Source organism: Cervus canadensis, chromosome 18 (genome assembly GCF_019320065.1).
Source record: "Cervus canadensis isolate Bull #8, Minnesota chromosome 18, ASM1932006v1, whole genome shotgun sequence".
In the NCBI taxonomy this organism is placed as follows: Eukaryota; Metazoa; Chordata; class Mammalia; order Artiodactyla; family Cervidae; genus Cervus; species Cervus canadensis.
Genome location: NC_057403.1, coordinates 63,886,044 through 63,911,630, shown reverse-complemented (window position 1 = coordinate 63,911,630; position 25,587 = coordinate 63,886,044). Strand labels below are relative to the sequence as shown.

Genomic DNA, 25,587 nt, shown 5'->3' with positions numbered 1-25,587 from the left:
TGTGCAAAGGGCAGGAATTCCCACAATATTCCTTCTTTTTCAGCTTTCTGCCACCAAAAAAGGGGCTCCTAAAGACAGAATTAATCTTTGGAGAAAAGTGACACAGAGAGAATCACATGGGGAGATGAGCAGGGGCCGCTGCAGAGTCTGCCCAGAACCATGGAACCCACAGGTCCTGCGGGGTCACCCAGGGGCGCACTGCGGCATGCTCAGCCTTCTCCTGAGCCTTACTGAGCCTTGGGGCTGCCTGTGTCTCTTAGAAAATGGGGTCTGGGAACATTGAAAGGACCAGGGCGGGGTGGGGCGGGGTAGGGGAAGTGAGGCCATGGATACTAAGTCTAAGTGCAAGGCTGGTCACTGGCTTTATATGCTTACTCAGACTGCAGTATTTAAATGTAGGCAACACACACACAATCAGAAGAGTTTACATGAAAACCCAAATTTCTGGCTTCATTCAGAAGATCAAAAAAGTTGGCCAGATTGAGTCCACATTCTCTTGTGGTGACGAGCAATTCATCTAGCCACCTGTGGGCCAGCTTCCCTTATCTATCTCACCAATCTGGCCCCTGTGACCACCTGAGTCAGTGGACCTCACCAGCTCGACAGTGAGGTTGTACCAAAAAGGACCGGACTCCCAGTACCCAGGACCCCAAGGGCAGAGCATATGACCTGCTCAGAGAGCTGAGAAGCAGCTGCCCAAATGGAGAGCAGTCACTTCCAAAAGCTAGAGGAGTGGCAGTTGTGCTTGATTTCTCCATGGACTAAAAGGGCTACAGGAGGCATTCCAAGGGCAATGGCAGGGACTTTCATGAGAGTTGGCCACAGTTTTGTTAAAAATCTAGGAACACAGCAAGATTCCCAAACCTCTTTTCTGGGCACAAATCATCACACCACAGACATCTCCATCTGACATGGTTCAAGCAGCTTTGGGTCTCAAGTGGAGTCTGGACCAGAAACAGCATCCCATCACTAAACAAGGATACTCTCTTCTTTCCTGAGAGCCTCAGCAACTTGTCAACCTCTCAAGAAGAAGGAATCCCTACCAGACCTTGACAATGCTGAAGTATGCCAGAGGATGTGGACAGTAGTCAGGGTTAACACTCCAGAGAGACTCAAGTTCGTATTCTGTACATGATAATAATGCAAGTGTCACAGGGGAAATAAAGACAGGCAGGTTTGCGCCTCCACAGCCAAACCAGGCTCAGAAGCCCACTGAGATCTTGGCTCCCCACCTGCTACTTCCTAACTCTCATGCTCACATTCCACCTCTTCCAGGAAGTCCCAGCCAATGATAGACCAGGAAGCTTGGGGTGCATGTATGTGCATGCACACACACACACACACATGCACACTTATACCCTACACTTGTCAGAAATGTGAAGGCCACTCAGTTGTGTCTGACACTTTGAGACCCCATGGACTATACAGTCCATGGAATTCTCCAGGCCAGAATACTGGAGTGGGTGGCTGTTCCCTTCTCCAGGAGATCCTCCCAACCCAGGGATTGAAACCAGGTCTCCCACATTGCAGGCAGATTCTTTACCAGCTGAGCCACCAAGGAAGCCTGCAGTCCTCAGAAGTCTTGTGCATTATTCAGCGCAGTCCTTGCACCATGCTTTGGACCCGTATGATCTTCAGAGGGTTTCCAAAGCAACGTATTTCAGAGCTGAATTATAAGATCAGAAGAGTTGGGGGAACTGTTGTTTTAAAACAACACTGCTGAGATAAAATTTAATGGTATAAGAAGTACAGTATTTTGAAAACATGAAATGAACATTCTGCAGTGCCTGGATGCGGGGAGCTGTGTGGCACAGTTCATGAAAGCTGCTCTGCTGTGGAGGAAGTATAGCGATTTTAATAGCCTCATAAATCCCCCTTATGAGATGCAGCTCCTGTAAACATTTCTGCATGTTTTTTCTAATATTTACATAGTGCTGTTAGAAGTTATTAAACGGGAATGATTTTCATTGATAACGCTCTCATTCTGAAGGAGCTGCCAGATGACTCATCCTGGAGATGACTTGAAGGAAAATGTCCCCTACAGGGTCAGATGGATGACACTGCTCCTGAGATCTTCCTTTTGAAGGCAAATTCCTTGATTCCCCAGGCCTCTATCTCCCCAGTTGTAAAATGAGAAGCAATCATTGCTCCAGTTCCTTTACTTTGCAGCATATATTACTGCTGGGTTCCAGGCATTGAATGATGCCCTGGGAATAAAATGACAAAGTAAAAGAGCCACCATCCCGGATTTCACAGAGCTTCTGGTCCAAAGACAGAGAGAAGGATTAATCGAAGGATCACATAGAAAACGTAATATTATAAATGTGCAACTGCCATAAAGGAAAGATAGACAGTTTACCTGGGGTCTCTCAGAGGGAGATCTGGCTTGGTCCAGTCTGCAAGGGTGTAGAAAACTTCTCCTAGGAGCTGCCATTCATCAAAATGGAAACTGTGGGAAGGTACCAGGTCATGAGTTTGGTTTTGGATCACTAAATTTGGGGTCTTTGTGAAACTGGCTCCATACTCGGGTGTGGAGCACACAGGGAGGATCTCAGATGGAGATATGAATGTGTAAGGAGGGTAACTGAAGTTATGAACTTGCATGCAGTTTTTAAGAGACGACATACTGTGTTGGCCAAAATGTTTTTTTGAGTTTATGCCAAACAATGTTACAGAAAAACCCAAACTTATGTTTTGGGCAACCCAATAATAAAAAGAGAATATTGGATCAGACCCTATAAAATCCATGTTAATGAAGGGTTTCTCCACTTTAGTTGCTAGTATTCATGTGAAGAGCTTTAGAAATTCTAATACTTGGGTTCCACCTACAGAACTTAAAAATTTATGATTGAGTTGGTCTGGGGTGTGACCTGGGCATCTGAATTTTTAAAAGCTTCCCAGGTGGTCCTAATGTATGGCTGTGGTTGAAAACTACTGACTTAACAGCTGGGAAGAGGGAAATAGGCTGCAGAGGAAATGAAGTATCATGCAGAGAAACGGGAAAATCAAGCAGGAAGGAGGAGGCTCAGTTGTGCCAAGTGCTACGGCAGGTCAGCAGGGTCAGAACTGAAAGTACCCTTTGGATTTAGAAACACGAAGACCCCAGGAGACATTGGTAAGATTCACTCACTATCTTGTTTCATGGCCTCTCAGGAGCTGGGCTGATGTGGCCATCACAGCGGTCAGGTTTTATAATGATAAAGCAGGTAGCACCCAGCATGATGTGTAATGAGTTGAGTCAGTGGTGGTAGAGTCTAATTGCTGCCCTGGATATGAACTGGTACAACCTCTGTGGAGGGGAGTTTGTTGATGTCTATGAAAATTATAAATGTGGAGTTCTCTGGTGGTTCAGTGATTAAGAATCCACCTGCCAGTGCAGGGAGCATGGGTTTGATCCCCGGTCCGGGAAGATCTCACACGCCGTGAGGCAACTAGGCACCTGCGCCACAACTCAAGGGCTGGGCTTACGAGCCGCAACTCCTGAACCCATGCTCCGCACACCACAGCGCAGAGTAGCCCCCACTTGCCGCAACTAGAGACAGCCCATGTGCAGCAGCAAAGACCCTGTGCAGCCAAAAGTAAATAAATATTTGTTTTTTAAAAATTATAAATGCATATACCAGGAATTCCACTTCTAGGAACCATGGCACAGTGACAAATGCAGAGAATTATTCACTGAAACAGTGCTATGACAGGAACAGATTGGAAATCGCGTAGATTCCCATCAACAGAGACGGCTATAACTGTAGTAGGAATACAGTCACTCACGTGTACTCCTAGGTAAGCATCTCCAAGATGCAGCAAGCGAAGACAAGCATTACGTATCACAGTGAGCTAACACTTTTCATACAAAGTGGGGTTATAGATACCTATTTGCATGTATCTACTTTCTCTGCTTCCCTTGTAGCTCAGTCAGTAAAGAATCTGCCCGCAGTGCAGGAGACCCTGGTTCAATCCCTGGGTTGGGAAGATGCCCTGGAGAAGTAAATAGCAATCCACTCCAGTATCCTTGCCTGGAAAATCTCGTGGACAGAGGAGCCTGGTGGGCTGTAGTCCATGGGGTCGCAAAGAGTCAGGCACAGCTGAGCGACTAACACTTGCTTGCTTGCTTGCTTACTTATTTCTCTGCAAGGACACTTCGTACAGGTGATTTTATTGGGTGCTAGGTGACTAGAGAATGGAATGAGAGACAAAGTTTTCACTGTTCGTTACCTTTTAATCATTTGGATTTTGAACCACTGAACCCTGTTGAAAATAAAACTGTGATGGTAATGCTATTTCCCTGAGAACAAAGTAGGATGAGCCCATATTCTGAGGTATAATCTGAGTGGGCGCTTTCTGGTACCACACTGGTCACTACAAGTCTTCTAAAATGCATATAAGGGCGTTGATGTTTTTATTGTGGTTTCACTGTTTGTTTTAAGTCAATAAGATTTGAAAAACTGAGATTTATCTTTTACAGGTTAGCCTGGGTGATTGTTCATTAATGTCAAATATATACTCTAGATAATATCTCAGTCCTAAATTCTAATTCCTGGTTGTTGTAGTTCAGTCGCTCAGTCCTGTCTGACTCTTTGTGACCCCATGGACTTCAGCAATCCAGGCTTCCCTGTCCTTCACCAGGGAAGGTGGTGTCCTCCCGGAGCTTGCTCAAACTCATGTCCATTGAGTTGGTGATGTCATCCAACCATCTCATCCTCTGTCATCCTCTTCTCTTCCTGCCCCCAATCTTTTCCAGCATCAGGATCTTTTCTAATGAGTCAGCTCTTTGCATCAGGTGGCCAAAGTATTAATTCCTACTAACTAAACTTTCTGAGGTTGGTGTAGAATCGGTGTAGGAGCCATGGGTCTAGATTTGAGTCCCACTTTTGTCAGTGTTTTACTGAGTAGTCTTGGGCGAGTTTCTTCATCTCTCTTCCCTTTGGTCTATAATGTAAGCTTGGTAATCCTCGCTTTTAGCTGCCTCCTGTAAACTATAAGGAACAAATAACATCATAGCTTTGTGTGTGCTAAGTGAGGGCTTCCCTGGTAGCTCAATTGGTGAAGAATCTGCCTGCAATGGAGGAGAACCTGGTTCAATTCCTGGGTCAAGAAGATCCCCTGGAGAAGGGATAGGCTACCCACTCCAGTATTCTTGGGCTTCCCTGGTGGCTCAGATAGTAAAGAATCCGCCTGCAAAGCTGGAGACCTGGGTTCAGTCCCTGGGTTAGGAAGATCCCCTGGAGGAGGGCATGGCAACCCACTCCAGTATCCTCGCCTGAAGAATCGGCATGGACAGAAGAGCCTGCCGGGCTACAGTCCATGGGGTCACAGAGAGTCAGACATGACTGAGCAAATAAGCACAGCACAGAGCACATGCTAAGTGAGCTATAAAGATGCTCACAGAGGTGGTGTCAGTGCACACAGATTGTTGCTTGAGGTCCGAAGATTTCCTGTAATAAATAAATACCTCCAAGAGAACTGACAGCATCCAGATTTTATTATAGGCCAAATAACTCAATGATTTTCCAAACCTTAACCTTTGCCACATGCCCAGGAGAAAGCAGATAACCATCTGAGCTAAACCAGAGTTTCTCGGTCTTTAGAAAGGACTTCTCTCGGCAAGATGAGTACAGTACACAAAGAGGGGCTGGGTTGGCCACATGCACAGAGGGGTGGATTGGCTAACTTCCTAAGGGGTCCATCAAGAAAGAGGCTTGAGGGGTAGCCATTAACACACCCAGTCAAGAGGATCAATCCACAGCCCCTCTTAGCAGGACTGGCAAGACAGAGAAGTGACTGTCAAACTCTCCAAGAGGTCCTCAGAGCTTTAGGCGAGTGATGGGGTCTATAGAGTATGACTGCTACAATATGGTAAAGGTAGGCTTTGTTCATTTACTTTATCTTTAAAGGTACCATTAATAAAATATTGATTTTTCTTTTTACAGAAAATTGTAAAGTTTCTTTGTAACACAGAGATTTGAGCCTATATATCTCACCAACTTTCACTTTCCTGCTGGTATATATAAATGGGGAAAGCATGTATTAGTGTTGGACACTCCGGAAATGGAAGAGCCCCGGGGTAGAAACACTGCAAACTTCTGCCTGCCAGAGAGTAGTGGGAAGGCTGCTGCAGCAAGAGCCTGTCACATGCAAGAGAGGCCACTTGCCGAGGTGGTGATCAGAATTCAGTGACTCTGCCAGCACCTGCCAGAACCTGCAGAGTCAGCAGGTGAAGTGATGCGGAGCAGAGGGGCCTCCAGGATACACTGGAATCCCACCAGGATTCATCTAGGTGAAGCGGTCCCAAATGGCACCCAATCAAGTTTCAGTGGCCCCTATTCTATCCTGACAACTGTGGAGGTCCCCAACTGACATCTCAGCATTCTGAGAGGGAGGGGAATGGGGAGGGGAGAGGCCCACAGTTCTCTGCTCCTCCCCCCCCCATGTATTCTTGTCCAACCAGTGGGAGAAAATGGGAGTTAGGTCCCCTTCACCCCCAATGTCTTGCTCCATCCACCCTTAATGGGAGGAGTCTTTGGGAGAAAAAAGAATATGAATTAGCAAGAGAAAGCTGTGTCAGTCTCACAGATGTTTCACTCAGATGAAGGTGGAAATACAAGGAGGCCAAGGTTTGATGTGAGAACTGAAGAAGGAGGAAGGCAGATGAAGAGAGGAGGCTTTTCGGGGTACGTGTAGGAGGGGAAGCTGGTCCTGACTCAGAGAGGAGCTTGAAGAACCTCAGTTTCAAGTTCATTTTGCTCCCTGACAAGCGGGGTGGATCCTTCATGGTGAAGGACCTGCACCCCTCCCTAGTCACTGACGGCATAGATGCACAACTCTAGAAGTAAGAGGTCTAAAATTCTGGTCAGTTGTAGGACCATTCACTATTTGTTTTTCACGGTCGCTTTCATTTTTAATTTCCCAAAGTGTTTCACTGTAACTTTTATATCAGCAAAAAAGATGTTTTAAAATTAAAACAAACCAACAAAACCCTTGAATCTCATCTGCAACCAACATCCAGGGGCATTCTCTGGACACACAGACACCCACCCACTGATCTAGCAGGCTGCCCATCACTTCCCCCAACACCACACCCACGCCCTGGTCCACTCAGCTCTTTTTCTCCCTCACGCCCTGGGGTCCAGTCCTTCTGACTAAGCCAGCCCCCATGGCATACCCTGAAGGGCGTCACTCACAATGACCCCGGCTGACGCAGTTTGTCTGCCTCGCTGCACGGTACACACCATGTGGTTTCCTAAACCATCTGGTTTGGTTTAGAGCCCCATGAGACTGGGTGGGGTCTGTGTCTAGCACAGAATCTGGCACCAAGTTTGTGGACAGAGGTCGTGGGTGTAAGGGTCTCTGGGTCAAGTCCCCATAAGGTGGCAGCCGGGGAAAGACATGCCAGGAATGGGCTAAATGCCTCCTATATGCCAACTCATTTGATTCTGGAAACTACGCTGCAGGTTAAGTTCTGCCGCCATCCCCATTTTACACAAAGTCATAGGACTCTGGGACGGTCAAAGGTCCAGGCAGTGGTAGGGCTGGAGTGTCAGCTTCTGTGACCTGCCTTCAGACCTGGGTGTGTAACCAACATTAGCAAAGCTCTCCGATACTTTGCTTTCCCCTTTAGAGAAATGTTGTTCATGTCACAGCTTCTTAAAGAGACTATGGAAAAGCCTTCTCTGCCACCTGTTATAAGATTGGGAGTTGGGAGAACATCACCTCTTCCCATTTATGGAGACTTCCGCATAGACACTGAAAGGGGAGGGGAGGTCATGAGTGGAGAGAGGTCACGTTTCCTTCCAGTTAGTATCTCCCAACCCAGCAGTGCAACATTTTTGACTACCCTCACCCTGTATGCTGCAGAAAATAAGTGAGTTGAAGACCAGCATTTAGAAACTGCTTTTATTACTCAAAGATTTCTGTGATCCCCCAGTCAATGTCACTCTAAGCAGGCTTACAAAGAAAAGGAAAGTTTACAAACAAAAGAGAAGAGTTGTTTGTGTTACTAAAAGCCCTGGGCTTGAAGCAGGACTGACTCCAGGAGTGCTTTGGATATAGAGTTCTAATGACTTTTACATGAGATTATTTTACATGTGATGATTCCAGTTCTGTCTCTCCTTTCTCTCTGCTCCAGGACCACTCTGCCCTAACTTCTCCCTGCTCTCTGGAAAATGGGGCCATCTCAAGGCTTCAGGATGATTCCTTTCTGCCTTCCAACCCTGCAGTGATGGTCTCAGCCTGGGCCCTCCACCCACCGTGTGATACCATCCCCACCTCACCTCTACTGTAAGAAGAGGGAGTATATGGGAGGGGAGTCAGAGTCCCACAAACTCATAGAAAGAGGGAGAAAGACAGCTGGTAGGGGACGGAGGACCTAGGAGGGTATCCTCGGAGCAACTCGATGTCCTGGGCCCCAGGGCAATGCTGGGAGGCTGGGAGCAGGAGTGGGGATGCTGACGTGAATGCTGGGAGCTGGCGGTGGTACAGGGCTGAGAATTCATCCGGTAAGTAAAGCCAGGAGTGGAGGATGGAGGGGACTGGGATGGGCCTGTCCTGTGGAGGGCAGCGTATGTGGGAGGAGGCTCCAGGGGAGCAGAGGAATGGAGGGAGTGGCCAGCCTCTGATGCTCTGTCTCCCCTGAGGCTCTGCTCTCCTGGGCCCCGGAAGCACAACAAGATGAAGACCGCAATCACCTCGTGACTGATGGCCAAGGCATCACACAGAAGAGCATCTGTGCATTTCTGTCCAAACTGAGGAAGTTAAAGGAGCCCAGGTAAAGGACTGGAAGGTGTCCAAGCAGTCACACTAACTGCAAGAAAGAAGCTCAGGATGGGGACGCCCTCCCAGGGACCACAGTGGCGGCTGGGCTCTGAGACCCTGGGTCAGGATCATTGCCTGCTGTGGCCATGAGATGGGGTGCTGGCCCGGCCAACCCTGCCACCTGCCAGGACCCACCACTGTCCGCTGTCCCGCTGGGGGTGCAGGGAAAGGGAGGTTGCAGGTGGGCCTGATGCAGGAGCCAGGAGCTGGCGTCTCTCCTGGAACAATGGGCCCCCGCCTTCTGCGGCAATGCTGGTGATGCCACCCCTTGCCTTTCAGAAGCTGTCCTGGGGTGGAGGGTGAGGGGGGTGTGCAGTCATCGGCAGAGCCCGTGACCCGTGCTGCTCTTGTCTTGGGGGACAAAGGAAAACAGATGTCCGTGAAATGTTTGTGGCTGTGCCAGTGACTCTGGGGGCAGGAAGGAGTGGACCGGCTTCAGGGACGCCGAGTGTCCCAGCATGTACGGGAATGGCTCTCACAGGAAGGGTTTCTCACTCCAAATTCCAGAGGAAACAGCGGAGAGGACAGGCAGCAGCACATATGAAAGCTTGGCCCTGAGCCCCCTCTGCTGGAGAAGGAAACGGCAACCCACTCCAGTACTCTTGCCTGGAAAATTCCATGGACTGAGGAGCCTGGTAGGCTACAGTCCATGGGGTTGCAAAGAGTCAGACACGACTGAGCGACTTCACTCCCTCCCTCTCTCCCTCCCTCTGCTGGAGAGGGCTTGGCACAGACATTCCAGGGGCTTCTGGGCATGTCTCCCTGTCCCTCACCATCTGCATAGCTGTCAGAGGGGTTCCTTCTGCTTTGCCAGATTCCCCCACTTAACGGGGACATCGGATCCCCTTGCTGGGCACTGGCCCCACATCTTTGCTCACCCAGACTCGCCCTGTCTGCACAGAGCGGACTCCCGCTTGCTCAGCCCAGAAGGGGAGCAGAGGCCCAGACCCGCTCCCTCCCGAGGAGGCGTGTGAGTCAGGAGTGTGTGCCTGAGGTGGCCCCTCCCGCCACTGTGACCCGAGGGTCCCCAGGTCCTGCCGTCCTTCCCAGCCCCTCACTTGCTCGCCTGTCTCCTGCAGAGCCTGAGCCGCGGCCCCCAGCCACTGTGCCCCTGATTCCCTGGAGCGAGCTCAGAGACGTGCTTGGAAAGGTGGAAAGCAGCCCCTTACCCTCCGCAGTTCCTCCCTGGTTTCTGAGTGCAGGTGGACAAATTCCGCCACAGGGTATGGACCCTGGAGGCCCTGGGATCGAGCCTTCCTCCTCCGAAGGAAACACGGGTGTCCACTGCCTAGGGGGGGAGGGGGGTGAGGGGGAGAAGCTGGGGGTCCTCACAGGGCAACGGACGGTGAGAGACGGCCTTCGCAAGCCCTGGGCACCGTGCAGGCCACCTCACACACTTTGGTGACCTTGTCCTAAAGGGGATGAGTGTCCCCAGCAGAGCCCCAGGGTGCTTGGGTAAGATTTCTTCATCAGACTGGAAGCAGCTTTCAGTGTCCACACTGGCAAGAAGCCCAGATCCTGGGCAGCTCCTCCTGGGGCCGCGTGTGATGTCCACACACCGAACCTGAGATCAAGACCAGGTCCCAGAAGCAAAGCCTGGGCCCAGCTCTCCCCAGGGCTGGTGGCACCTGAGTCTGGACCTTTCTCTGCATCTCCAGCCAACACTCTCCCAAAGCTTACTGTACACAGCTCCATCCTAGGAGCAGAGAGGCAGAGAGCCTGCTGCCAAACAGACCTGGCCACTCAAACTGTCTCAGCCTTCTGGAAAGAGACACAAAAAACACCTTATTTAAATAACATGGCAAAAGCTTAAATAGCACTAATATGCCAGGAACAGAAACAAGCATATTAAATCTATGAACAGACTTAGTCCTCTGAGAACACCTGTGACGTAAGGCCTGCATTACTAACGTGGAGGACAGACAAACAGAGGTTAAGAAACTCACACAGCTGGTAGGGAGTGGAACCTAGTCTTAAATGGAGACAAAGTGGCTTCAGATGGTGTTCAGTCATTGCAAAGTCCTGTCCCTCAAATGTGGCGTCATGCACAGGTTTGTGTGGAGGCCTGTGGAAACAGAACAGCCTTCAGAGAGGAGGTGATGGCCTCAGAGGGGCCTAGATGTTCACCTGCAGACAAAAGGAAGCGCATTCTGAGAATGAGAACAGCCTGAGAGGCAGGTCACAAAAGGGCAAGTCCTGTGGAAGAGAGTGAGCAGGCAGCCCTGTGAGATTTCCAAACTGCTCAGGTAGAAAAATCTTTCTGGCATCAAAAATATTGCAGTTTTTTGGGGTTTTTTTTTTTTCTGTTGTTGTTGTTTTGTTTTTTTGCCTCCAAAGTACATAGATTTCATCTAGTTTGTTCACTCAGTGACACTTAAAGGAAAGTGCCTTTTACTCATCACACAGTATTTACCCACAGAAGCCAAGAGCCAGACACTGGCTTCCGCACAGACGATGCCGAGGCAAGCTAGGGTCACCCTGGAGCCCAGCATTTTGGGAGGCTCTCTGGGGTCAGGGCAGTGTGCACGGGGAGCTGGGGAGAGGTGCGGGACCCTGGATGTGGGACTGAGGTTTTGTCCTGCAGGCAGTGGGAGCTGGCAGTAGGTCTCAAGTGGTAGGAAGACAAGCTCTCTGGAAGTGGCAAGGAAAATGTCCAGGTGAAGGGGATGGATGTGACGTGGGAGATGATCTGTTGGGAGGCTCAGAGATGGTCCAGGCAAAGGAGAGGAGCCTGAGCGAGGGCGGGGCAGCGGAGACAGAAACAGAGGGCGCAGGACAGGCCAGTGACCCCATGTGGCACCCACACTCGCCAGGCTCTGCCTCACCTCCTCAGCCTCACCACCTCTTGAGTTACCCTGCTTTCCAGATGGGTAAACAGAGGCACGGGGAGGCCAACAGAACTGCCTAAGTACACACGGCTGGCAGCTCCCTGGCTGGGGCGTGGTACCGGGGACCGTGTCCCATGGCTTATGCTAGCGGCCAGTGGCCTCCGCCCCACTGACAGCAAGACGGTGAGAGGCAGGACGGACAGGCCTGGGGTTCGGTACCAACGTGAGTGAGGAGCGCAGAGGGTGGAGGCCTCCAGCACGGAAGGTGGAGGTGGCGGGGAAGGCTGGGGAGGCAACTGGTCAGCAGGAAGGCAGGGAAGGTGGGGGGGGTCCCAGGGGTGGGGAGACTGGGAGAGAGGGCTCACTTCTTCCCAGTTCTGCCCTGTGCCCCTCCCCAAGAGAAACAAAACTAGAAGGGAGGTGAAGCTCATTTTTCTAACAGAGAATTGGAGATTTTGACCTGACATGACAATCGGGACTACTATGCAAAGATAAAGAAGGAAGCTGATTGATAGCAAAACTCGGGCCCATGCAAGAGGCAGGAGGGGCACACCACCCCTCACTCTCCAGAAATCAACAGAAGCCCCCTGCCCCACACTTGTGGCCCTGAGATTGAGATCTGCATTTTGACCCGGGCAGACATTCACTCCAGGAGAAGGAACAGGGAGGCAGAAGAGAAAGGTGTAAAGAACTCAGCTGCCGACAGGTCCTGCCAGAGCGGCCAGGGCCGCAGCTGGGTAGATTGAGAAGAGAGTGCAGACAGCTGTCCTGGCTCCTAGCAGAGGCACGCCAGCAGGTGGGAGGGTCTGAGGCCGCCTGCGGCAGGGGGCACGCAGCGGTTCACAGCCCCTGGGAAGGGGCGAGGATAGCTATTCATCTTGGCAGGCAGTGTTTTGCAGAGACAGGGTTTCACACCCCCAGCCTCTCTTTGCACCAGTGTCCCCTCATCGCGGCTCCACTTACTAAGTACTTCTTGGGCACTGAAGAAAGGCAGAGGCCGCCTGCACAGACTGCATTCCCAAGGAGCTCCTGTGTGCACTGCAAAACAAGCCCAGGACGCGCGGCGTGCGAGGGAATGAGAGAGCCCTGTGCCAGCTTAGTGAAGGAAAGGGACCTCCGCAGGGCCCTTCTGACCGCTTGCTCCACCCTCCCAAGGAGAGCAAACTGCAGGAATGCCAGCGAGGGCCAGACTCTGCAACAAGCCCGCATAAGGGCGGCACTGAGGGTGGAAGGCTGGGGCTAGCCCTGCTCAAGATGCCTGAAGATGTGAGACGAGTTTAGGGGAGACCTGCCCTCCAGGCCCTTGGCACAATCCCCGGTTAGTCATCTTCCTTCTACAGCCCTCGCACTGTAGAAGCCCTCGTCTGTCTGTTTGATGACTTTCAGCATCTGTCTTTCCCACTCTCATGCAAACTACAGGAGGGCGCATGTTGTCAATGTTACCTGTTGTTATTTCCCCAGAATCTGCCAGAGAATGCCAGACATTGCATGTGTGTGTGCTCAGTCGCTCAATGGTGTCCAACTCTTTGGGACCCCATACATTGAACCCACCAGGCACCTCCCTCCTCGGAATTTCCCAATCAAAAATGTGGAAGTGGGTTGCCATTTCATACTTAAGGGGATCTTCCTGACCCAGGAATCAAACTCATGTCTTCTTGTGTCTTCTGCACTGGCCGGTGGATTCTTTACCACTCTGCCACCCAGGAAGCCCATGCCAGAAATCAAGGTTTGTCAAGTGACTGAGAGGTGCAGAATGAAGAGTGGTTGCTCTGTCTTCTGACTGCCAGTATTAGGGGAGAGTGGGTGTATAGTCTGTAGAACAAACAGCCCCCAGAGTATGAGCTGGGCTCGGTCTGATCCCAGCCTGTCCCTGTTCCTCTCAGTATCTGAGCAACTCACGCAGCTTCCCTGAAGCCCCCACCCAACCAGATCCACAGTGGCCCCCTGACTTCACTTCTGGTGGGCAGGGAAGGAGCCCCAGCCTTCGGAGGCACAAGAAGTGTGGCCCTTCTTGAATCTCTGAAGCAGCTGAACCCCAGTAACCCAACTCTCACATTGCACTGCCGCCTGCCTCCACATGGACAGGCTCAGCCCACAGCTGTCTAACCAGAACCAGTACCTGGGTGAGGTGCCAAGCAGGGTCTGTCAGACATACATCCTGGCATTTGCACTCCTGGGGGGCCATGAAACACTTCACTTGTCTCCAAGATCTCATTGGGAAGTGAGCTTCCCAGATCTGTCTTGATAATGAGTCTGTTCTGTTTCTGCCCACAGAACGTGGTTCCTCTCTGCCTCAAGTTGGTTGTGTTACATGTTTGGCCCATTGTGACCTTTCTCCTTTGGCCAACCCAACAGGGACCAGGTACAGATTCTGGGTCTGTCCTACTGGCTTCTTGAACCTGGCTGACTCACAGGCCTGTCCAAGGCTCCCTTGCAACTCTGCCACTTACAGAGCTCAATATCTTAGATTTGAGAGGGTTTGAGCATCCTCCCTAGCCCAGACCATTCTTTGGGCCAGCAGAGAGGCAATTAAAGAGCTGTTTGCTAGTTGTGTGGTTTGCATCCCTCTTCTCCTTCAAGAGGAAACAAATATCCTGAAGAGGTGAATTCACAGGGAAGCCACATTACTCAGCAGGCTGTTTTCCAGAGCTCCTGAGGTGAAGGCAGGCAGTGGGGGAAAGGCCAGCACTGGCACATTAATAATGGATGCTGCACCACTAAGAAGCCCGCTGTCTGAGCTTGTGGCTTTGCAGAAGTCCAATTAGGGCTGAATTATAGTAATCAATAGAGCAGCAGGGTTTAGATCAGAAAGAAAGGCCCTGTTCTACTGAGGGCAATTTATGAGAGCGAGAAAGAAACATGTTGGTATAACTGAGGATGAGCTTGCAGGCTACAGGCTCTCCCGGGTCTAGGACGAATTTGACAGAAAACCCAACTGTCTGTATGTAAACCGGAGCAAAAGGGCCTTTCCTCCAAGAAGGGATGAGGAAAGCAGCATCCTGGCCAAAGTTGCACGTGAGTCAGGGGAGGGCTCTATGGAATCAGACACTCGTGGTCTGGTGGGGCGCCCTTGGCAGCAGGTTTAGCTCTCTGAGCTCCTCTCTGCATAGGTCCTCACATGCAAACTGTGACAGCTAATGGTGATGTATTGCTTACTGGAAATCTGCTGAGATAGGTGTCCTGACCACACACACACGAAATGGTAACTATGTGATGTGATGGATATGTTAATTAGCTTGATTGCGGTGATCATTTCACAACATATATCAGAACATCATGTTGTATACCTTAAATAAAAACAATCTTTATTTGCCAATCATACCTCAATTAGGCTAGGGAAAAATACCTGCTCCCCAGAACTATTATGAAATCTCTACAAAAATGCTGAATCAACGCCTGGCCCCTGGGTACACAAGGATGTCCTTTTCCCTCCATCTCCCCTCCCCCCTATCTCACAGGTCCACCTCCACACCTTTGGTCCTGCTGTCCTGACTCTCCTGTATGCCAGCTTCCTGGGTTATCCCAGCCTTGCTCTTCCAGGGCCCCTGGTTGCATGCAGAGTGCTCCTGATTCCTTCCTTTGAAACAGAACCCTTTCCTTGTGCTTTAACGTGACCTCAGACAGAGCCGATGCCACCCCAGCCAGGCCAGGCCAGTGGCCAGCTGGACAGCAGGAGAGGCTTCCTGGGGCCCCAGTTCCAGGCCGTGGGCCCAGCCTCTCTAGCTCACAGCCCCGTCACTGTGCCCACAGCTCACACGGGGCAACCAGTGACAGCGTGTCTCAGAGCAGCTGCCCCACTGCTGGGAATCACGCATCGCCTTTGTCAGGAGCTGGAGAGGCCCTTGTTCTCTGGAGTGCTGCTTATATCTGTGTGGCCTGGTTCATGGTACTTTGAAGCATCAGAGAAGACAAAACAGAGAAAAATGGAATTAGCAGGAAAGGATGTGAGAACAGGAGGAGGGCTATTTGGTGGGTAGGAGTAGCCAGTGTCCCTTCATGTATCACAGCCTCGTTGTGGCGAAAAGCCTTGTGTGATTCAGTGAAGTGATGAGCCATGCCATGTAGGGCCACTTAAAATAGTGAAGAGTTCTGACAAAACATGGTCCACTAGGGGAGGCATGGCAACCCATTCCAGTAGTCTTGCCTGGAGAACCCTGTGGACAGGACGGCATCACCAACTCAAAGGACATGAATTCGAGCAAACTCTGGGAGATAGAGGATAGGGGAGCCTGGCATGCTGCAGTCCATGGGGTCCCAAGGAGTCGGACACGACTTAGTGACTGAACAACAATAACGGCAGCAAATGTATTGGGAAATGAGCATGCAGAGCAGGGATCTTGCTCCAAATGAGCACAAAGATTGCTCCACTCAAGTGGCCGTTTCCTCTTCCTGCCCAGGAACAAAGTGAAGCCATTAGTGGGGTTCTGCCAGAGCACACTATAACACAAGCTGTAGTTGGGAAAGCACCAGTTGGAGTTCTTAGAACTGGAAGAGGAAACCCAGAGTCACAGCCTGCTTGCTTCTGGACACCATGCAGATTCTGAGCACACTGCCTCCCTTCCCTGGCTTCTTGCAGCTGCCCCATAAGAGAGGTACTCCTAGCATCCCACTTTACAGATAAGAAAGTGGAGGTGCAGAGCCACACAGGTCCTCTCTAGATCCCTCTGAGCTCTAGCTCCCAGTGGCAGCAACACGTATGCCATCAATTTCAAACAACACCTGTGTGGGGCCCTGGCTCATGATCTCAGCTTCTACCACTTTGCCTTGGAGGCTGCGGTCATTTAAACATCATTTTAGGGAGCTAAACCACAAAGCTCCCCTTCAGTTCAAGTCAGCAAGTGTTCGCTGAACACCTGTGCCCTGAAGACTGTAACTGCCACTGCCTTGAACCTATCATACCTGGGACATCCAGGAGCCTGGACTCTGCTGAAAACACAGCCAACCTCTGCAGTCAGACCCATTTGGACACCTATTGTTTTTCTAACCATCAGTGTGGAACCATTTCCTTTCACATCCAGGAGACAGAGTGCCAAGTGACCTCGGCTTGGACTGCAGAGTTGGCATTATCCATCAGAAGAGCCACTAGCGTAATCGCTCCAGGAGAGCACAGAACATTGTCCTCAAAAGCAGGAAACACTGCCTGACAGCACAATCTACAGAAATGACTGATATTCACTTACACCTGGAGCCAAGGTGGCCTCAAAGCATTGCACAACACACATGCTAGGTAGACCCTGACCTCTGATGGGCAGGGAAACAGCCAAAAGCCAAGAGGGAGCCTCAGCCCTCCTGAAGCTGCTAAAGCTGACCCCCACCCAAGCCAGAGTGGACCTTCAAGCAGTCTGTCCACCTCTCATTCCCACCAAAGCTCCAGATAGACTGACTTGACCTTCTGGCTCCACATGTGGGCCTCTTAACCATCTCTCCACACTTATCCCCCGGCAGTGTTCTCTGCGGCTTGCTGGGTGAATGCTCACACTAACTTACTGAGGCTGTAAAACTGGATGTATAGAGAAATGGAAGAACAGGTAATCAGACCCTATATCTTCCCAACCTTGTGGTCCAATCTTTGTATAGACACACACAGTCTTGGTTAGATCACCAGCCCAGGTTTGATGCATGAGACAGGGCGCTCAGGGCCAGTGCCCTGGGACAACCCTGAGGGATGGGATGGGGAGGGAGCTGGGAGGGGGGTTCAGCGTGGGGGATACATGTACACTCATGGCTGACTCATGTCCATGCACACATGGACAAAAACTACCACAATATTGTAAAGCAATTAGCCTCCAAGTAAAATAAATAAATAATTTGTTAAATGACTACTACTAATAATTAAGTCGTTAATGTCCTTCCCCCAAAATCATATAAAAGGAATTTCAATCCATAACACACACACACACACACACACACACACGCTGACATGACCCATCTCTTCCCCAATCTCCCACAGTTCTGATATCCCCTAGAGAGAGCCCCTCTCCCCTGCACAGACTCTCCCGCTGAGCTCATGTCATACGCTCTTCTGCTTTCCTGCCCCTAAACCGCGCTGCTCTGCACCTGTCCCCTCCCATCAAGGCCCAGGTCCCAGTGTTTGGCAGTAGGAAGAGGGTTGGAGAGGTTGGCGCTCAGGCAGCTGCTTTCCCCTGGATGGGCAGGGAAAGCGGACAGAGAAAACACCATACACGCCAGGCCCCTAGTCGGCGGTTAGGAGCTGAGACTCGTCCAGTCTGGGTCCGTGTATCACTACACACAAGTTGTGCAGCCTCAAGCAAGTTGTTAAACTTCAGCAAGAAGAGGAAGGGAACCCCTGCCCCTCAGTGCTGTTGGGCTTAAGAATAAGAGATGGAAGTGTTTAAAGCAGTACCTGCACTGGGTGAAGGTCAGCTTTCACCATGTGGGATTGTTAAAGGTCATTTCATCTGAATTTCATCACATAGTTGGGTTTACATATAGATTGTTTAAGAAACTTTCAATCTTTATTTATGTTATGTCTTAGGCTAGGCTATGCACAGCATGCAGGATCTTAGTTCCCTGACCAGGGATTGAACCTCTGCCCCCTGCAATGGAAGAGCAGAGTCTTAACCACTGGATTGCCAGGGAAGTCCCCACTTATCAATATTGATAAAACTCTTAGATTGAGTGGGAAGAACATCTAGTTTATTTAGTTAAACCTTTTCCCAGATGAACATGTAGGAACTCATTGCCCACCAGCAAGTATTGCAGAAAGAGAGAGAAAAGAATAAGACAGGCACTAATAGAGTCTGAGGTACACACCCCAGATGAGATGAAGGGTAAATGCCGTGCTGTTGTTCCCCCAAAGGAAAACAAGTTAATCACAACTCTTATGGTGGAAAACTAAAGAAAATCAACTCAAAATGCTTTAAACTAAAAAGAACTAAACTTAACTAAATTTAAAAGTCCAGGACCAGGACTTTCAGACAAATCTCAATCCAGTTTTACTGTTACCATCTCTTGATTCTATTTTTCTACATGTTCACTCATTTCCAAGCACAATTTCCTCTTTTGACTGTAGCAGCCCCAGGTTTATATCCTACAAGCTTAGTGGTACCAATAAGCACAGGTAACCTCGCCCAGTAAGCCTACGTAGTTACCAGGGTTAGTTCCGGTTGGAGGGCCTTGAGTCACATGCTGCCCCCCGAGGAGTGTAAAGCACTGGTTGGCCAAGTGTTCATTCCACATCCTCTCATGAATCCACAGAGGTCGGTAGCCTCTCTCACTCTGCACAGGGCAAAACTTAAAAACGAAGTCCAACTTCTTTATCGGGGCTGGATGCTGGGCAGACAGAGGCAGTGGGGATCCACTCAGAGAAAAAAGGGCTGGGGGTGGGGGTGTGTGTGGCAGTTGTTTGAACTGCATGAGAAGCCCTTCCCCATCCTCTCCTGGGAACCCTGTCCTACAACACTGCTCTAAAATGAAGACCACCCATGGGAGAGCAGCACCCACATTTGTGCCCTCCCCGAAGACTGACCAGGAGCCAGAAGTGAGTGGAGCTGGAACTATGCGGAGGGGCCTGTAGAAGCCCCTCCTTGGGACCATGTCTCCTCCTTCCCTCCCACCCCAAGCCAACAGACCAGCTGGCATCCTGGGTCCCAGGCCATTCATTCTCCACACTGCCCACGAGTCTCACCCTATTGCCCTGGGCCTCTGTGATCTGCTTGAGAGCCCACAGGCTCCTTGGCTGGGATCAGGATCCTGACGGCAGGGGCATCAGCCTATCCTTGTGCCCTGGCGTAAAGTAGGCCCTGGGTGAGACTGAACATGCAAATGGACGATCACTACAGCATGGGTAAAAATAGAGTTCTGACCCATAATGCAGCAAGCGGCCCAGAAAACAAACATGTCATCTATAGTAACCCATCCAGGAAGCCAGCCCTTTACCTACGAGTCAGACTTCTAGTCAGAACACTATTTCTAGCAACCAGTCCAGGAAGCCAATCACCCCTGTAACAGTTGGCCCAAACTAACCAGAACTTGGCTCATAACTGACAGCCTCTCTAATTTTTGTCTTAGCTTCCAATTTAAGACCAGCTAGAAAAAGCCAAACATGCACCACTAACCGATCACATACGATTGCCTCTAGTTAGGCCACTTACAGCCTCCCTGTGCCAACAGGGCCTTCCCTTCTTCCTCTATAAAAACTTCCCACCCTTTTAAGTCACTGCGACGCTTGTACAATGGTTGCCTCCCTTGTTAAAGTAAGCTCTTAATACAGTGCTTTTGCCTCCTCTGATTGTCTTTGTTTATTGCCACAGAACTGCCTCCCACCCAGGCAAGCCCTAGAGCAATGCCATTCTCCTCTACCTCTCTGGTGACTGGCACCTTGGCCAGTAGGCTGAGCTGGAATCCTTTCCAGTGCCAGGCCTCCTGGATGAGCTGGAGCTGGGCTTGCTCCCTCCCAGAACACACAGAACACACACTGCTGAGTGCTCTGTACCCCCAGATCCATGAGGAGCCAGCAGGGCGAGCAGCAGAGGGAGCGTGGGCAGGGAGGGAGGGAGGGCACAGGAGGCCAACCCAGGGTGGAGTTTGAGCTCCAAAGCCCTGTGAGCCACGCAGGCATGCCATCTAACCTGGGCTTCAAAGGATGAATTAGGAAGAGAGCAAAGAAGGGTTTGTGCAAATTGGGAGCCAAAGCCTGCAGGTGGGAGAAGCTGAAGGAAGCTCCCATTTGTGGCTCAGATCCAGGACTGCTTTCCTTCAGGGCCCAGGGGCCCCAAGCACTTGTAGTTCAAAAGCTCTTTCCAATAAATACAGAATAAAAAGGCTTAGATTTCTGTCTCCTTTTTCTCCATATACATAAAATGATAAAAAACCCCTGGGATGGCTGGGATTTATTTATTTTTTTTAGGAGCTCAGTAAGAATTTAATCAAGAATTACAAACATTTTCTCAGAGCTAGAAAGACATCTCTTAGAGATTATCTAGGTTATTCCATCTCCTTATCAGCACCCCCCCCCTTTTTTATTTCACACTTGATAATATAAATGTTTCGATGCTGTTCTCTCAGAACATCCCACCCTCACCTTCTCCCACAGAGTCCAAAAGTCTGTTCTGTATTTCTGTGTCTCTTTTTCTGTCTTGCACATAGGGTTATCGTTGCCATCTTTCTAAATTCCATATATATGTGTTAGTATACTGTATTGGTGTTTTTCTTTCTGGCTTACTTTACTCTGTATAATGGGCTCCAGTTTCATCCACCTCATTAGAACTGGTTCAAATGAATTCTTTTTAACGGCTGAGTAATATTCCATGGTGTATATGTACCACAGCTTCCTTATCCATTCATCTGCTGATGGGCATCTAGGTTGCTTCCATGTCCTGGCTATTATAAACAGTGCTGCGATGAACATTGGGGTACATGTCTCTTTCAGATCTGGTTTCCTTGTGTGTATGCCCAGGAGTGGTATTTGCTGGGTCATATGGCAGTTCTATTTCCAGTTTTTTAAGGAAACCTCCACACTGTTCTCCATAGTGGCTGTACTAGTTTGCATTCCCACCAACAGTGTAAGAGGGTTCCCTTTCTCCATATCCTCTCCAGCATTTAGCTTGTAGACTTTTGGATAGCAGCCATTCTGACTGGTGTGTAATGGTACCTCATTGAGGTTTTGATTTGCATTTCTCTGATAATGAGTGACGTTGAGCATCTTTTCATGTGTTTTTTAGTCATCTATATGTCTTCTTTGGAGAAATGTCTGTTTAGATCTTTGGCCCATTTTTTGATTGGGTCATTTATTTTTTTGGAATTGAGCTGCAGGAGTTGCTTGTATATTTTTGAGATTAATCCTTTGTCTGTTTCTTCATTTGCTATTATTTTCTCCCATTCTGAAGGCTGTCTTTTCACCTTGCTTATAGTTTCCTTTGTTGTGCAAAAGCTTTTAAGTTTCATTAGGTCCCATTTGTTTATTTTTGCTTTTATTTCCAATATTCTGGGAGGTGGGTCATAGAGAATCTTGCTGTGATTTATGTCAGAGAGTGTTTTGGATGGCTGGGATTTATTGGGCAGATTTTTTTGGAAGTTTTTCTTATACATCTGGACTATGGCTTATAAATTAAATTTGGTTTCCTTTGCTAGAGAGTAAACTTTTATCTAAGGCCAAGCACCAGGCTATAGAAGGAGAGGCACAGAGAAGGTGAAGCAATACTGGGTGGAAGTTTCCACATTACCAACCTTAGCACTCCTTCTTGAGTCCCTGTGCTCTCGACTGAGAGCCAAGGGCTCTGAGATTGGCTTTCTGTTGAGCTCATCACTCATGAATTCAGATCCACACCTCACACTTGGGTCCAGCACTCTTCTTGGTGGACAACTGCTCTTGTGGGGGGAGCAAACACATCCAGCTTGAAGTTAGGAGCCAGCAGGCTACTCTGGGTCTCTGTAGGATATGGAGTGCCTGCCTAACCTCTCTGGCCCTTAGTTTCCCCAAGCTATAATGGGACAGTAATGTCTTTCCCATAAGGTCCTTGCAGGATGAAAATGATTGTATCTGGCACACGAGCCATTAGTGAAGTCAGCCCTCCAAGTCCTAGCTAAGAGTCACCCCAATGTGAGTGATCTGAACGCAGCCTAGGACTCTTGTCTACAACCAGAACCATGCAAGCATTCTCTGAGGAAGTGGGAAATAGCTACACTTTGAGTCAAATCTCTTGAGGATTCACTGGTTTGATTTTTTTCTTGCTCAGTTGCTATCAACCGCAAGAATTGGTTCTGGGGCTACAGTACAGTGTTGGACTGAGCCAAGTCAGCCTCCCCCTTTGTCTCCCCAAGTGCTGCAAACAGCACAGGAATGAGCCTCCAGGAAGTGTGGGCCAGTTAGGTTTGGTTAAAAATTGAGCAAAGAATTATAAGGCTTGCACGTCCAAATAGAACTATCTGCTCTCTGGATTTGCTATCAGACTGTCTCCATACGTCTAGTCCCTCATGGCCCTGTGAACTTCAGGTCATCAGAATTATTTTTCTCAGAATTTGGCACTGAGGAGAAAATAACAGCTGACAGAAAGTGATGCAGGGATGCAGGTCTGGAATGCCACTCCTGGAGTCCGCCCACCCCCACAGACACATCTCAGTCAGCCATCGTTTCTGCATCTGTCACCTGAGTGGATAGCTGTGCTCCCCAGGTGCTGCTAGAGTTCAAAATCCAAGGGAGGTTAAATTTTACTTATTTAATTAGCGTTCCTGAGGCAGAAAAGCTGAATGTCAGCACTTTGGGCCCAGCTATCTTCCTGTGACACCCTTGCTCGCACTCATAAGCATCATGACTCCAGGCTTGCAATGATGGAGTTCATCAAGAGATGCTCCCAAAGTGCAAAGGGTGTGCGGGGGAGCTGGTCGCAAAGGATGGGAGAGACTCTTACAGTCGGAATTGAGGGGTAATGAGATGAGGAAGCAGCAGAAGCAAACGTCAGCCTCTGAAGAGCAAGGAGGAGAAGACGGGTTGACTTGTCTCCTGGAAATACCTGCTAACATCTTAACCTTAGTAGCACAGAACATGATCTTTTCCTGTAAAATGGTCTTTACAGAAGTAATCAAGTGAAAATGAGGTCATTGAGGGGCCTTCAACCAAAATGACTGGGTTCCTTATTGAAAAGGGACACTTGGGCGAAGACAAACATGAACAGAAGGAAGACACTGTGAATTCACAGGGAGAAGATGTCGTGTGACCAGAGTGATATGTCTGCAGACCAAGGAACACCAAGGATTGACAGCAAACACCAGAAGCTAGAAGGAGTTTCCCCAGAGCCATCAGAGAACATGGTCTGCCAGCACCTTAATTCAGACATCTAGCCTCCAGAAGCTGGCTTAAAACTCAGCCTTCAGAAAACTAAGATCATGGCATCTGGTCCCATCTGCTGCTGCTGCCAAGTCACTTCAGTCGTGTCCGACTCTGTGTGACCCCATAGACGTCAGCCCACCAGGCTCCCCCATTCCTGGATTCTCCAGGCAAGAACACTGGAGTGGGTTGCCATTTCCTTCTCCAATGCATGAAAGCGAAAAGTGAAGTCACTCAGTCATGTCCGACTCTTAGCAGACCCCATGGGCCGCAGCCTACCAGGCTCCTCCATCCATGGGATTTTCCAGGCAAGAGTACTGGAGTGGGGTGCCATTGCCTTCTCCTCTGGTCCCATCACTTCATGGCAAATAGATGGGGAAACCATTTAAACAGTGACAGACTTTATTTTCTTGAGCTCCAAAATCACTGCAGATGGTGACTGCAGTCATGAAATTAAAAGATGCTTGGTCCTAGGAGTTGGAAGAAAAACTATGACAAACCTAGACAGCATATTATAAAGCAGAGATATTATTTTGCCAACAAAGGTCCATATGGTCAAAGATTTGATTTTTCCAGTAGTCATGTATGGATGTGAGAGTTGGACCATAAAGAAGATCGCACACTGAAGAACTGATGCTTTTGTACTGTGGTTTGAAGAAGACTCTTGAAAGTCTCTTGGACTGCAAGGAGATCGAGCCAATCAATACTAAAGAAAATCAATCCTGAATATTCATTAGAAGGACTGATGCTGAAACTGAAGCTCCATTACTTTGGCCACCTGATGCAAATAGCCGACTCATTAGAAAAGTCCCTGAGGCTGGGAAAAATTGAAGGCAGGAGGAGAAGCTGATAACAGAGGATGAGATGGTTGGATGTCATCACTGACTTGACGGACATGAGTTTGAGCAAGCTCCAGGAGATGGTGAAGGACAGGGAAGCCTGACAAGCTGCAGCCCATGGGCTCACAAAGAGTTGAACATGACTGAACAACTGAAAAACAAGGAGCCTCCCGAATTATGGAGAACAAATTTCTGTTGTTTTACATCGCTTAGTATGTGGTCCTTTGTTACAATCATCCTAGGCAACCAACACAGGCAACACTTTAGCTTTGGTTCTTCCAAAAGCCAACTATGAAGACAAGGATGCAGCACAAGCAGGTTTAGGGGTAGGACTCCAGGAAGCACTTCTGCAGGAGTGGGGAAGGGATGGGAAGACAGCCAGCACAGGGCATGGTGTCAGCCTGAGGTGGGAGGTAGATGGGCTCCAGGCCAAGCATTTACAACATGCCTCCTGTTTACATTTCCTGAAGAAGGAGGCAGGTGGCCTCTAGGCTAGATGTTTACACCTAGCCTCCCACTTGTCTGACTCTTTGCGACCCCATGGACTGTAGCCCGCCAGGCTCCTTTGTCCATGGGACTCTCCAGGCAAGAATACTGCAGTGGGTTGCCATGCTCTCCTCCAGGGAATCTTCCCAACCCAAGTCTCCCACATTGAGGCAGATTCTTTACCAGCTGAGCCACCAGGGAAGCCCATTCACACTTCAAGATAGGAAAAAACATCAAGAACAGGGTAAACAGCCAGACTTTGGGCACTTTGACTCAGTGGACATGAGTCTGAGCAAACTCCGGGAGATAGTGAAGGACAGGGAAGCCTGGCGTGCCGCAGTCCATGGGGTCACAAAGAGGTGAACATGATTTAGTGACCGAGCATCAAAGACAACATTTATGGCAGAAACACAGAGGAGCCAAACCCTTTTTGAGTAAAAGATCAAGAGGTCACATATTTCTCATTCTTGGGACAAGGAGACATTGCCCATGCGTGAAAAGGCTCTTTTGGGGTCAAAAAGGAGGGAGTACCACTCCAGAACAGGTGACCCAAGGCCCCCCGTAGGCCTCTGGGCTGGAATCCAAAGTTGCTCACATATGTTGGGGAGGGTCCTGGGGCAGGTCAGGTGTGGGGGGAAAATCGGATAATTGGCCAAAGGTAAGCAAAGACGGGAAGAACCGCCCTATACAAACGACTTAACTGCCTCTTTACTGTGCTGCTCCTCATTAGGGAGGACGTCTACACCCTTTCTCTCTGGGTGTGTACTGCCACGGTTTCTTGTCTTAACTGAAGAAACTGTTTCTCTGTTTGCTCTCCCACTTGTTGTTCTACGTCTCTAAT

The 25,587-nt window shown here is 49.6% G+C and overlaps 1 long non-coding RNA gene across 1 annotated transcript in view; it reads right to left on the bottom strand.

Annotated features, from left to right (window-relative positions):
- Window positions 1–20,591, bottom strand: part of LOC122421624 — a 70,098-nt gene extending 49,507 nt beyond the window's left edge. Inside the window, exon 1 of the long non-coding RNA XR_006263531.1 lies at window positions 19,959–20,591. This is a non-coding gene — a long non-coding RNA (uncharacterized LOC122421624). The remainder of the gene's footprint in view (window positions 1–19,958) is intronic.
- Between the last annotated feature and the right edge of the window lie 4,996 nt (window positions 20,592–25,587).